The following is a 15,252-nucleotide window of genomic DNA, read 5'->3' as shown; positions in this document are numbered from 1 at the left end:
TCAGCTGGACAACCTGCCTGCAAGCTCAATTGACATCACTCTGTTAATCCAAGGAAGCAGAGAAAACACTTGACCTCACCAAACTCCCACAAGAATATCACTGCCTTGCCATTGCCTTCAGTCAGAGAGAAGCCAGCACCCTGCTGCCACACAACTGCATGATCGACCTCCTCTCCAAGGTTGTCCATTCTCCCTTTCCCCTCCTGAGACTGAAGCCAGGAATGACTACATTGGCAGTGTTACAGCATGGCTTCGTTTGACCATCCCAGTTCCCAGCTGGTGCAGGATTCTTTTCTTGTATAAAAGAAAGTTGGGGGTCTTTGCCCCTGCATTAACTACCGTGAACTTAACAAAATCACCATTAAGAATTGCTACCCTCTCCCCTTGATGGATCGTGCATTTGAAACACTCTGCTGGATCCACAACATGATCCACAACCGCCAGGAGACTGGGTGAATGAGAATCTGTTCATCTACTTCAGTTCCTACAACGAATGATTCATTTGTCTGCAACTGTTTGGTATGACTTTTTTTTAGCTTATAGGAATTGTACCTGTGTTTAGGAAATCCAATGAGGTCTATGCCTAAAAAGTGCTTTGTTTTAGAAATGGTTAGTGTTTTTGAAATGTTTAAGATAGATATCTTCTAAGTGTGTTGTTTGGATTTGAGCATCAATCACTGAAAATACACAAACTGCCTTTTAAACTACTTTATTAACTGGAAGTATCTTCTCCTCGGTAGGGAAAGGGGATCCACCGCTCGAAGAGTGGGTATTGGCAGCTAAACTCGCCATGGAGTTACAGTATAATTTCTCTTTAATGAGAGTATCAGTGGCTATACTCTGATATATTTGATCTTCATTTGAGTTTAGAACTTGATGGTCGGTGAAACCAATACCAACATAGCCTGAGTTTGAAGTATTATCTAAACCTTTCTTGTTCGTGTATCTGTGTAAATATCTTTTAAATGTTTGTAATTGTACTCACCACCCACCAGTTCCTCTGGCAGCTTGTTCCATGTACCCATTACAGTCTACGTGGGATAAATTGTCTCTCGAGCCCTCTTATAATTTTACCCCTCTCACTTTAGGCCTATGCTGTCTAATTTTAGACTCCCCTACCTTAGGAAGAAAACTGTGACAACATGCCTTATCTATGCCCTCATAATTTTATATAACACTATAAGATCATCCATTTCCCTCCTACACTCCAGGAAAACTTGCCCAGCGTATCCAGTCTCTCCATATAACTCAAGACATCCAGTCTGGGCAACATCCTTGTAAATCCCGTTAATGCTTCTGTGATGTATTTGTATGTTATTTTATGTTATTGGGAAGCCTCTGAAGAATATGCATGTGCTATATGGCAATTTTTGTGTGGCTACTTCCAAGAACCTCTGTGGTATTACATTTAAGATTATGAATCTTACATTAAACTGAAGCAACACACAAAATGCTGGAGGAACTCAGCTGGTTAGGCAGATTGTGTGAAGGGAAATGGACAGTTGGATTTTCCGATTGAGATCCTTCATCCAGACTGAAAGATAACAAGTATAAAATGGTGGAGGGACCTTTTAATACTGCCAACTTCCCCTCTCTCTTTCATTCCAGATTATTGGTCTTGATGTGTAATACCAACTGTTCATTTCCCTCCATAGATGTTACCTGAGTTTCTCCAGTTCTTCATATTTTGCTTCAGATTCTAGCATCTACAGTCTCTGTATTTGCTTTCACATCCCTAGGATTTCAAAATGAATTATATACTTGGGTAGTGTCTGATGAAGTATCTTTTGCATAGAGACTGTAATCAGCAGTTGGGATGATGAGTGATACTTATTTAAAGAGAGCTGATGGGGATGTGTAGGAAAATCAGAAAGGCAACTAAATCTTAGATCTTAGAGCTTTCTATTGACTGATCGCATGGGACATTGATGATGCCTAATAAACTGCATGCATTCCATCTCATCATCAGAAATGTAAGTTAAACTGACCTGATGATAACAGTACATAATGCTCATAGCTTTTCCAAAATGCCCAAAGTTAAATCAGTGCAGTTCATTTTAGCAAAGTAAATTCCTTTGCCTTGGGATGCTGCATGTGAGTTAATAATGATAATCATTGAGGTCAAGGAATACATTCAAATAAATTCAATTAAAACTGGGTCACAACTATAAGAACTGTTCACAAATCTGAACTTCCCAACCTGAACTTCTGTGAAGTCAACCCCTTGCCAGGAGCTCCATCTAGCAGTTTTGGGGTTTAGTGTTTAATTTGTAAGTTGGTAGAGTACATTGACCGAAAGTCCTCTTCCCTCTTTCTGGGCTTGCACTCATGAAACTGATTGTGCACTCTTGAATATACTGTGGAAGGTATGAACATGTGGAAAAAGAAGAAACCAGTTTGAAGTGAGCAATGGACAACATTATTACAGAAGAGTCCAGAAGCTGCAAATTTTAGCTGAGTTGAGAGAAAGTTTTGCAAAGCATTTATTCAGGCCACTAATTTATGAAAGTCCAAGTTGGAGCAAGTATAGGTAGTGTGTGTATAGCTTAGAATCATAGTGTAGTTCTTTTAAATTTTGTATGCGGCTCTCAGTTTCATGACAAACCCACTTTATGGCACTCTAACCTCCTAACATTAATTGGGGACGATGATACTCTTTCCACTTTGCCTTCTATCCCCAGCAGACTGTAACACATATGCTGCCAGTAGCACTGGAAGCCAAGAAATCACAAAGCTAGAGTCAGACTGACCTCAGCCATTGTATGAACACATGTGATGAGCTTGTGAGCTCCCTGTGGGATATTTCTGCAGAATTCAGGGCCTGTGCATGATAGGTTGAATTCATAACACAAGGTTCAAGTATCAGTAGTCCAAACTTAAATTTGTGAATGAAAATAACATTATTGAATTGTAAAAGCTGCTGAAAAAGACAGAAGTTTGAAATCAGGACAAGAAGAGGGGTTGGAATTCACCAGTGAAGATGTCAATTGCTGTTCCCTAGCCTCGAAAAGTTAACAACTCTAACTGTAACCATGAAATGATTTGCAATGAGTTTTCATCAGTTTCCTCCTGGATTAGAATTAAGGAAAATCATGGAAACCTCATTAGAATCGTGCCTGAATAACTGATTTGTGCTTGGTTTCATATTCATTTGGGAAGCTGGCTATCCAAGGCTGGTTTTGTTGTTTCAAGCCATGTCACTTTTGTTAAATGTTCACGTACTGATGAAGTAGAATATTGCAGTAGTTTCAATTATAGATAATTTTCCAACTGAATGTGGAAATGAGCACCTATTAGCTGTTAGGAATGACTGAAATGAATTTATCTTCATTTCCTTATTCTAATCCGGGAGGAGGACTTGTAATTCTTTTCATGGAGGCAATTCAAGTTGCTCACTTTATGTGTGAGAATAATTATGTATGTATGCCTCCACTGCCCAATCACACCCAGATGCTCAATTAACCTGTATATTTTTGGACTGAGGGTGGGACCTGGAGCATACAGAGGAATCCTTTACATAGTCACAAACTCCTTATGGACTGTGGCGGGAATTGAGCCTGGGTTGCTGGTGTCAGAATAGCTTTATGCTAACCACCCTTAAATCACAAATCTTGGCAGCTAAGCTTGCTTGACTATTAATGTAAACTCCATTTTTCAAAGGGATTTTGATCAAGACAAGGATTTACAAAGCTTCTGATTCTAGCACAAATTAGGTAACACATACTAAAGAACATACTGGAGGAGACAGGCAGCATCTATTGAGAGTGTTTTGAATCGAGAACCTTCATCTGGACCGAAAGATAGAGAGGTGCTAGCTAGTATAAAAAGGTGAAGTGAAGGGGTGAGCAAGTGGTGGTGGGTGATGGGTGGATCCATTTGATGAGGGGTGACAAGCAGATAGAAGACGGAGAGTGGAAATAAAGACAGAAGTTGGGAGGTGATATATGGAGGTGACATAGGGCTGAAGATGATGGGAGAGGAAGGGGGTGTTATGCCACTTATGGGTGAACAGCCAGGGAGGCATGAAGTTAATGATCCCTGTGGAAATGCGAGTGCGGTTGGAAGAGTGGAAAAGGTAAGGACCATGGAATCTCTCTATCCCTGTTGTGGAGCAAATGGGGTCAGGGTAAAATTGTGCAAAATAGAGAAGATGCAGATCTACTAATAACAGTGGTGAGGGACCCCTGTTTTCTGAAACTGGAAGACGTGCCAGTTGTCTTGGAATGGAAAGCCTGATCTTTGTTCCCTCACCTTTTTATACTGGCCACTCTGCCCTTCCATTCTTCTATCCAGTTGAAGGGTCTCAACTTGAAACATCTACTGTCTATTTAACTCTGCAGATGCTGCCTGACTCATGGTTTTCCTCCAGCATCTGTGCATTGCTCCAAATCTGCAGTCTCTTGGATCTCTCTGATACATTATGCATGTGTATAACTCTGTGCATTTTATAAGTAAGAGTGATACACTGAGGTTGTACATACAGAATTGTGCTTCTTCTGAATATTATTGCATTTTGTTCTGAGGATAGGTAAGTTGGATAAAGTATGCTCCAGAAGATTAGTTGGAAGTTGCATCTGTATATGGGATTGTCCTATGCATGAATGATTGTTTGCTGGGGCAGGATTTGGGTTCCAATTGTTCTAGCCAGCCAGAGCTTCAATTTGGATTTGAATTTGTCGTGAGAAAGTTAGACAAGGAATTTGTTAAAATAGATTGCAGAAGGAGGCTGATAAATTTGTTGAAGTGAGTTGCTTAGTGCACTGGGAAACCTGCCAAGAAGTGCTGTGTCCAGAATTAATTTGGCAGAGAGTTTTGTCTGGAGCTCAGAGCACACTCCCGGACCCAGCTATCTTTCAGTACACCAGCCAACAAGTACATGCTGCGGACTTAAGATCAGTCCCCTGCCTTTGTAGCTGTGTACTATACAGAGCAAAGTGGCTTGAAACTCTTGTAGCAGTCCAGCAATCCATCCTCAGAGAGGTCACCGGGGTTGCTCGGGTGGCTCTTGGATACAAAGGCACTGATGAATAACAATATCAACATGGAGCAGGACCCTGCGTCTTCTCTTGGAAATAACATTTTCATCTTCCTATATTACAAGGAGAACATCTTTTGCTGCAGCTATGTCTGGGAGCTTTTGTTTTATTTTCTCTGAGCTCTTAAAGTCAACAATAAGTCCTTTGGATTCTGGGGGTGGGGGGGGAGGAACTTACAGAAAATGTGCATCAATTTTTTTGGTACACTTAATGTTGCACCCGGTATGGATCAAATAGAAATTAAAGTGTACATATATTTTATTACATTTTAAGTAAATAGGCATTTTGGCACGGTCAACATTCATTGTTCATCCCAAATTGCTCTTGCAAAATCAGTTGAGTTATGGTTCCTGAACTAATGCTATCTCATATTGATGTCAGATCATGTGTTCCTGTATTTGCAATGAATGAAGGAACTGCAGTGTGTTTCTAAGCAAGGTAATTTGGATGGGAACTTCCAAATGATGGTGTTCTCCTGCTCCTGTAATCACTGTTGTTCTAATGGCAGAGGTTGCAGATTGTGAGGTACTTAAACAATTGCTGGTGAGTATCTTCCAGGGGGACCACATTATGACCACAAATCACTAGTGGTGGAAGAACTTGTTTAAGGTGGTCGAGTATTTGGGTTCTATACTGTATTCTGGGAGGGCTGAGATCATTGAGTGTTGTTTGAGATGTAAGCGGAGAGTATTTCCTCAGCTTCCTGCTTTGTGCTTTTCAGATGGAGGAAACACTGGTGAAAGAAGATTGAGTCAATCACTGCAGAAAAGCTTCTCTCTAAACTGCTTTCGTAGCCACAGTACTTGTCTGGCTAGTCCAGATAAGTTTCTTGTTGGTGGTTGACGATGGTAAGGAATTTAATGATAATGCTGTTGAATATCAAGAGACAGCATTATTATTAATTTTAATAATATTAATTATGTATCTATGTTTACTTCATGTACTGTCATTTTAGTGTTTGTAAGATTTAGAAAGTATGCTACCAGGATTATTACACACTGAAGTTGCTGTGTTGGTATAAATCAATGTTGTGCACTAATATCATCTTGTGCACTTACAACATGCTTTCTTGTGTTCGGTAACACCCCCACTCTGTACGTACGTCTGTGGCTCAGATCACTCAGTGGGTATTATTTTGTAACAGTCAAGACGATTGTAGCATCAGCGACAGGTGAAACTGTATCCAAACCTGCTGCTCGTGTTTTAGGTCTGTTTGAAACTAGTAGGGTTTTTAAAAATGTATCCCAAAATAATAATTTGTTTTGTGAGAGAAAGATTTGCAACTTCCATTGCAATCAAATGGTAGTTGCAATAAGGGTCATTCTTTAAAAGACAGTTTTATTCTCTTAATCTTGTCTAAGAATTCAGACATATGAAGTTATTATTTTTTGTAAATCAGTTTTAAATGTGTGTAACTTTGATGGGAAAAGAAGGATTGATGCCTTGAATTTATACAGGATAGTGTTCAAACACCACAGCATTGGCTTTGTGTCTTACTTCACAGGGACTTCCTGATAAATGTTGAAAGTGGCTAGCACGGTTAGTGATGGCATTGACTATGGTAAATATGTTCTGATCCATATACCATACTTGTGTATTCATGGGCATAGAAGTAATTCCATACTATTATTTCTGTGTAAGATTCAAGGAGCAGAAATTCCATTGTTAAGCTTGTAAATGTAAACCTGTTGTCCAGGGCGAGTCCTGTATTCAAGTCAAGTCAAGACACTTTTTATTGTCATTTCGACCATAACTGCTGGTACAGTATACGGTAAAAATGAGACAATGTTTTTCAGGACCACGGTGCTACATGAACAATACAAAAACTACACTGAACTACAGACCTACCCAGGACTGCGTAAAGTACACAGTACAGTGCAGGCATTACAATAAATAATAAACAAGACAATAGGCACAGCAGAGGGCAGTAGGTTGGTAGTCCGATGGCTTGGGGGAAAATCTGTTAAATAATCAGCTGAATGGCAGCGTCCGGGATTCTGTCTGTTTCTGTACTCCTGCCGAGTATTTCGTTGCCACAGATGTAGTCCAATTTAATGTCCATTGGAGAACAGAATGGGTGGGAGAGCCGGCTGGCTAGGGCTTGTTTTTTTCCTGCCATGGACTCCTGCCCACTCGCCTCACTTCCGTTTCCTCGCACACCGCTTACGACATCCCCAACTCCGGCCACCGGCATCAGGCGACTCCGAGGACTGCAGGCCCAATTCCCTCAGCAAGCTGAGGTCGCGCAGTCTAACCAGCAGATTTTCACGAAGGTTTGTTTTTGGCTGATCTCTGTATTGTAGCAGTAACTGGCGATGGTAGATAGTCGCTCTGTTATCCATTGCCCTAAACCCTAATTGTGCCTTAAAATTAAATTAGAAAACTAAATTAAAGTAGCACCAGATCCGAAAGGGTGCTGCTGCCGTGTGCCGCACCGCCTGCAGGAACAAAAGGGTTGGAAATTGCATTTCGGAAATTATGGATATCACATCGCTCTGATGTGGTGCCTGCTGTGTAACACTAGGCATCCTTACAGACAGAAAACATCAGTGTGAGATTACTGTAGCAGCAGCTGAGGGCTTCAAGTAATGTCTTGTGGAAAGGTGATAGACAGGGGTTATGATGCCCACTAAGTCCTGTGACCAGTACTACTGTCCAAAATCCCTGCCCAATCCATTACTAACATTGGCAGGGTTTCACACAATTCAGTTTCAAGGATTTGAGTGGTTTTTTTAAACATTCAACTATGACACAAGTTTGCCAATTAATAAGATTGCACAGACCATTCCATTAACTAATTAATTATTTTGCTTTGTACCCTTTTTGTTGCTGATAAATGGTTGGAGTGCATGCCAGTTTACTTGGACAGCTATCAACTCTAAATGGTGTTTATGGAGATGATATGGGCAGCCCAGACTTAATGATATTCAACTAGTATTATCAATGTAATTTTATAGAACTTGATTATAATTTTACATCTTTAAAAAATCTCCTGTAAAATGTTTCAGAATGTAAGAGATTGATATGTCAATAAGCTATTTGTAAGTGTTGGAGAGGAAGTAGTTCCCATGCTGAGAGGGTTTGCTGCTGGGAAAGAAATCATTCGCAATGGACCATCAAATGCTCCTCTCAAAGTTCCACCACTGTAAAGTTCTACTCTTCATGAGTCTGGTGGGAAGGGGAGTTCTGGGAGAGAGTGGGTGGTATTGTACACAATGGGTCACAGAATCAATAACTAAAATGACTGCAAATGCTAGAATCTGGAGCAACAAACAATCCAAGCTTCTGCATTGAGACTGGGTATCAGGAATTATAAAGATCTTTTTTTCCTGAGGCCTCTGTTGGTCAGGGTTGACAATGGATATAGTTCTCGAGATGCACAAGACTGGGCAGTACCATATGGAGTGCAAGCTGTTGGCCATGTAGCAAGCTCCTCCTCTCCACACATCTGATGAACCCAAAGGAATGGCAGAGACTGATACAGTCTGGTACCACCAGTGTCACAGGAGTTGCCAGTCAACATTGAACTCACTGTAGGCCTTAGGGACTCCAGCTCCAGATCTTTTCCTCAGGGTTTACTCATGAACCCTTTTCCATGAATGGGTATATCCAAAAGGCAGCAGAAGTTTGAGATCAGTTTTCCTTCTCCTAGATGAGCTGCCAACCATGGCTGACGAGCTCCATCTGCCTGAAGCAACTGGTTTTAAGGCACCAATAACCCGCCTTTCACCTTTCTCCTGTCAGTAGAAACTTCTGCCAGGCTGAGTAGATAAGCCACCTGTGAAGGCCAGGAGTTGGACTTGGTTGTCAGAGGCTGTTTGAGGCATACACCATTGGTAGAATTTAATAGGTAGTGGGAGCTTGTCCCCATTACCTCCCCCAGCTGTAAGAACCTTAAGGATCTATTCTTCACTCACTTCATAAAGGTAGAGCAAGGTAGGTCAAGAGGAGTCGATGGGGAAATGTGGTAGCATGGGACTGCTTTGGGAAAGAGGCCAGGATGAATGGGATTGGTTGCTGAAGTCTCCTATGGGGGTATTTCAGAGATGATGGTTATCATCAAGGATATGTCCAAAGGTGAGCTACCATGGACAGTAAGATTTTGAGTTACAGTGGGCCTTTTTGAAATTGATGGTCTGCATTGGGCAGGAGCAGGATCTTTTCAACATAGAGTGAAACTAAATTCAGATGCTGTGAGGTTTAAGCAAGAGGCCTGCACCCATACATGTTACATATGCAGCGATAACTCTCAGAAATTATAGCTAGACATACGATGGTTATAATTGAAAAGCTGGAAGAAAAATCATGGCCTTCATAGAGAAGTGGATCACACGTCACAAAAAAGAACATAAAGTATGAAGGCAAGAACTTCTGTAGATGCTGGAAATGCAAAGCAACACAGAAAATGCTGGAGGAACTCAGCAGGTCAGGCAGCATCTATGGAAATGAATAAACAGTCAACTTTTCGGGCCAAGACCCTTCTTCAGGACTGAAAATGGAGGAAGAATAAAAAGGTGGGGGGAGGGAAAGAAGGATAGTTGGAAGGTGAAAGGTGAAGCCAGGTGGTTGGGAAAGGTAAAAAGATTGAGATGAAGGAATTGGAGAGGAGAGCTAACCACAGGATAAAGGGAAGGAGAGGGACCAACAAGGTGTAGGTGATAGACAGGTGAAGAGAAGAGGTAAGAAGCCAGAGTAAGCAATAGAAGAGGGGAGTAGGAGAGAATTTTTTTCCCTGGAAGGAGGCTACCCATATAAGGTGTTACTCCCCCCCCCCCCCCCCAAGGGTGGCCTCATCATGGCACAAAAGGAGGCCATGGACTGATGTGTTGGATCGGGATTGGGAATTAAAATGTTGGGAAGTTCTGCTTTTGGTGAATGGACTGGAGGTGCTCGATGAAGCAGTCCCCCAATTTATGACAGGTCTCAACAATGCAGAGGAGATCGCATCAGGAGCACTGGATGCAACAGACAACCCTAGCAGATATTCAGGTGAAATGTTGCCTCAACTGGAAGGACTGCCTGTGGCCCTGACTGGGGGTGAGAGAGAAGATGAATAGGCAGGTGTACCACTTCAGCTGCTTGCAGGGATAAGTGCCAGGAAGGAGATTAGTAGGGATGGTTAAGGGAATCATGGAGGGGATTTCTCCATGGCAGAAAGCGATGGGGGGCAGGTAAAGATGTATTTAGTGGTAGGATACCTTTGGAGATGGTGGAAGTTGCAGAGAATGAACTATTGAATGTGGAGGGTCATGTGGTGGTAGGCAAAGACAAGAAACTCTATCATTTTAACATGACAGGAAGATGGAGTGAGCACAGAACTTCAGGAAATGGAGGATATGTGGGTGAGTTCAACAAAGATGGTGGAGGAAGGGAAACCCTGCTCCTTGAATGAGGAAATCTCTGCTTTCCTGGAAAGGAAGACCTCTTGCTGGGAATAGATGCAGTGGAGATTACGGAACAGAGAAAAAGGAATAACTTTCTTTTATTGAGAAAGAAACAGAGAGCTTTAAGGCCTTCTTGATTGGGAATAAAACTGTATAGGGACTGGACATCCATGTTGAAAATGAGGCAGGGAATTGAAAGTTGGAGGGGAGATCGAAAGCCCGAAGGGTTGCAGATGTATGTGGGAAGGGACTGAACTCAGGGATAGAATGGAGTCGAGGTAAGAGGATACTTGTTCAGTGGAGTAGGAGCAGGCAGACAATGGGCCTACCTGGACAGTCAGGTTAGTGGATCTTGTGTGTGCTTTTAAAAAAAAAACTAGAAGCAAGCAGTGCAAGGTAAGGGAACAATGAGTTTGGTGGCAGTGGATGGGAGTTTTCCAGAGTTGATGAGGTCAGTAATGGTTTCAGAGGTAGTTTTCTGACAGTCCAGAATGGGGTCCTTTTCAAAGTGGTAGGTATGAGGAAGTGACTGAGATTTGCTGCCTGGCCTCAGCCACACTACAACAGCACCCCCATTGTCTGCAGCTTTGATGGCGAGGTTGGGTTTGGTGCTGAGAGAGTGGAGGGCAGTGTGTTCAGAGGGGGTAAGGTTGGAGGAGGAGAGAGAAGTGCTGAAATTGAGCTGGTTGATGTGTCATCAACAATTAGGGATGAAAAGATCCAGGGCTGTCAGGGACCGGGGTGTCCATTAAGAGGAGGAGGGGTGGAGACAGGAGGAGGGATCTGTTGTAGGGTGACGATTTCTTGCCAAAGAAGTGGGCTTGGAGACTGGGGTGGTGGGAGAAGAGCTTGGCATCCTGGTGATCTTGGATCACTGAGGTATGGGAGAAGTGGGACACAAGTAAGACCCTTAGGACAGAACATTCTGTTTCAGAGGGGAAGGTCAATGGGAATGGTGAAGATGCAGCATGGTTAGAGCTGGGGTTGAGAGGGGGTGGAGTGTATTGGAGGCATCCGAGGAAGGGGGAGGGTGGGGTATACATGGAAGTTAAGGTGGGAGGAAGATGGAGGTTTGAGGATCCAAAATACTGAGAGACACAGAGTTGGAGAGTGGAAGAAGAGAAGCCCAGGGCCCAGCGAGGCATGTCTTGGTCTGGAGGTGCTAGTGGCCAAGGCTAGATCCGGAGATGCTCTGAGGATTCGAGAGCTGATGGTGGAGCCTGAGAGGCCCGGGGTTGGTCTTTGTGGATTTTCTGTGTATGCCCACAAGATAACAAATCTCAGGGCTCTATGTGATGACATATGCGTACTTTGATAATAAACTTACTTTGCAATACAGAGCAATAAGTCAATTGCCTTCATAACTTGCTGCATGTACCTGTTAACATCCTTTGACTCACGCACAAGGGCAGTGATGCACCATCAATAACTCTCGGAGACGTGAGTCGAGATAGGCTTTCATTAGCTGGAAGAAAGCACCATCAGCAGCAAGAGCCCACCACACAACATCCTGGAGACTGAGGGAGGAGCAATGCCTCCAATCGCCTTTATACCGGGGTCTGTGGGAGGAGCCACAGGAGCAGTCAGTGGGGGGGGGGGGGGGTGTCCAGACAGGTATATGTAGTTCACCACAGGCAGCTAGATTGTTCTGTATTTTATTCATTTATGTCATTCCATTTAGTTTGGGGTCACTGGCAAAATGGGGTACATTTTACCCCATTCTCCAGCTCATTAATATAAATAGTAAGTAATTAAGGGTTAGGTACAGATCTCTGGGGTACTTCATTGGTTACACCCTTCCAACCTGAAAAGGTTCCATTTTATTGCAAAAATCTAAGGGCAGGATTGAGGCCACTTGGCCCATGGAGTCTGCTCTGCCAATCAATCATGGCAGAATTATTTTCAACTCCATTCTCCTGCCTACTCCATAGCACTTAACTCCTTTACCAGTCAAGTGTGTGTGTGTGTACACACAAATTTCCATAGCTTTACCATTCACAGCTGAAGAAAGTTCTCCTCATCTACTTGTAAAGGGATATCCCTTTATTCTGGGGCCATATTCAGTAAAGGACGTACCGGTAAGTAGGCTTAGTGGTCATTGTAAATTGATCCATGTTTAGGCTAGAATTAAATCAGGATTTGCTGGGTGTTGTGAATCAAAGGGCCAGAAGGACCTATTCTGCACTGTATCTCTAAATAAATAAAGTTTAATGCATGTGCATGCTCATAACTAGTATTTGTCATGCTCTTTGATTAGTTAATAGTGGTTTTGTCTGTGATTATGGTATTACTTCCCATCATATAAGGTAGAACAGTTTTCAACTGATTAAATACAAGAGATTCAGCAGATATATGATAAATTCTCAGATGCTGGAAATCCAGAATAACACTCTCCAAATGCTGGAGGAACTTATCAGGTCAGGTGGCATCTATGGAAATGAATGAACAATTGAGGTTTTGGGTGAATCTCCTCCTTTTGATTGTAGGAGGAAACGGAATCACCTGGAAAAAACCATTGCATTCCACGGGAAGGACGTACAGACCCTTTGTAGATGACGTCAGAACTGAACTCCGAATTCCACCCTGTTTTGTAATAGCATTGCGTTAACTGCTACATTACCGTTGTGCCCAGGTGGAGAGGAGCAGTCACATAAAAACGTATGGGGGCAAGTCAGATAAATGATGAAAGCTCCATTAGACCAGCACCGTTGCAATGGCTTTAGTTCCTCTAGTAACTGGATATTGAATGCTAGTAATGGTATCACTGACTTTGGGTGTGAATGATGATGGGACAGTAGTCTGAACCTGATGGGTAATATTGTTTTATTTTGCAGCTGAGCCTTGCACTGGAGATATGTGTAGACAAATGAGTATGTGTTCCATGATGTACCGTAGTTGAGGTCAGAAAAAATTTCTTTTTACAAACCCTGAGAATTTTGACAAAGAGATGCCCCAGCCCCTGTGTCAAACTTGAAATAGGAACAACTGTCCATTCCACTGAATATTTGTGTTGCCTCTACCATTAATTTCTTTCAATGGTATGGATCAGAGATGAATTCTGGATAAGTGTCTCAACTCAGTTCTGCCTTAGGAAGTGGAAATTATAATTTGATTGTTGTACCATGCCAATACCTTTAAGAAAAAGTATTTCAGGATGTATATTGTATACATTTCTTTGACATTAAATGTACATTTGAAACTGTGACAACAGAGATGTAAACAACATCACTAATCAAATTGCCTCTTGGTAGGTACTCGGAAACCACTCAGTGAATCGATGAAATGTTACAAAACATTGGTCTTTTTTCCAGCATTGGAATCTATTGATTTCTCAACTGTGTTGAGCATTTATTTACTTTGAAAACTCATTTTGTGCATGATTTGCCAATTCTGCTTAAAGCAATGCTGCCTTCATGTAACAGCAGTACTCTGTGACGCAAGTCATGCAGAAATGTCTGTCTTTTACAGGGCATGACTGTTTCATTAGGCTTTTAGAAATGGTTTACTGACAGCCCAAAGTTAAAATGGATGCTGCCCACCAGTTATTCTCACGTGTGATTAAACAAAGACTTCTGTGAGAGAAATTAATGACAATGCATGAGTTTTATTCTGTTGATGTACCATACTCTGGCCCATTTCATAAGATTATGAATAGGTCAGTTCTGATGCAATGGCACAGATGGTGTTTGTAATTTTCAATATGCTAGGCTCAGTGTTAGAGGACATGCTTTCTGATCCCCAGTTACCCATTGCAACAGATGCAGAACTTGTCCTGTACATTGTAATCAGAGTTGACAATTAATTATGAACTTAAAGTTCGTCTTTAAAATAACATTGTTTGCCATAATGCAAAAAGTATATGAAATAAATCAATTTATCTTGCTTTAAAATATAATTTTGAAAGCTCGTTGTGAAAAAATGCTGCCTAATTCACGTAGCCACATGTTTTTATCTATAGCTCTTCTGTATTTAAAACAAAAATCCATATTGCATCTGAGGCAAGAAGTACTAATATTTGGAACTGAACTGCAATTCAAAACAGTGGGAAAAAGTCAGTGCAATAGTGTTAATAGATTTGTGTTCTTACTGAAAAGAAAATAGTGGGATTTATAACTTGGAGTTGATCTGAAAGCTGTAAGTTTCTGTCTGACAGGTTTAAGACAATTGTAATTTACCCTGGTGTGTCCAACTGTTTCAACTGGCATCTATGGTTTAAGTCAAGTGCACAAACCTTTCATTTCCTGGTTCTGACTATTGACCTTTGAATATTGGCCCATGGGAATATTCTCTGACCCTAGTAAATTGTTCGATATGCAGCTGAGGCTCTCTGAACAGCTGCAGTTTCTTTTAGTACCCTTGGGTAAATGCCATTAAGACCTGGAAGTTAATCTGTTTTTAAACCAGTGTTATTTCCAATTTGAAATAAAAGATTTTGTTTACTAGTTAATTTCCATCCTGGCAACTGAGCAGACTTACAAAGAAGCTTATTCATTGTGTGCAATAGTCCTCAAAAATATTGTTTGAGGGCTATTCTGTACCATGGAGGATTATTGGCACTGACCATAATGCTGTAAGATATATTAGAGGCTGCTGAAGAGATAGCAGATGCATTCGTTATGATCTTTCAAGAATCACTTGATTCTGGCATGGTTCCAGACGACTGGAAAAGTGCATATGTCACTCACTCTTCAAGAAAGGAGGAAGGCAAAAGAAAGGAAATTGTAGGCCATAAGACATAGGAGCAGAATTAGGGAATTCAGCCCATCGAGTCTGCTCCACCATCTCATCATGGCTGATCCTGGATCCAACTCAACCCCATACTTCTGCCTTCT

Source organism: Hemitrygon akajei, chromosome 9 (genome assembly GCF_048418815.1).
Source record: "Hemitrygon akajei chromosome 9, sHemAka1.3, whole genome shotgun sequence".
Lineage (NCBI taxonomy): Eukaryota > Metazoa > Chordata > Chondrichthyes > Myliobatiformes > Dasyatidae > Hemitrygon > Hemitrygon akajei.
Note: the sequence above shows the minus strand (reverse complement) of the source record.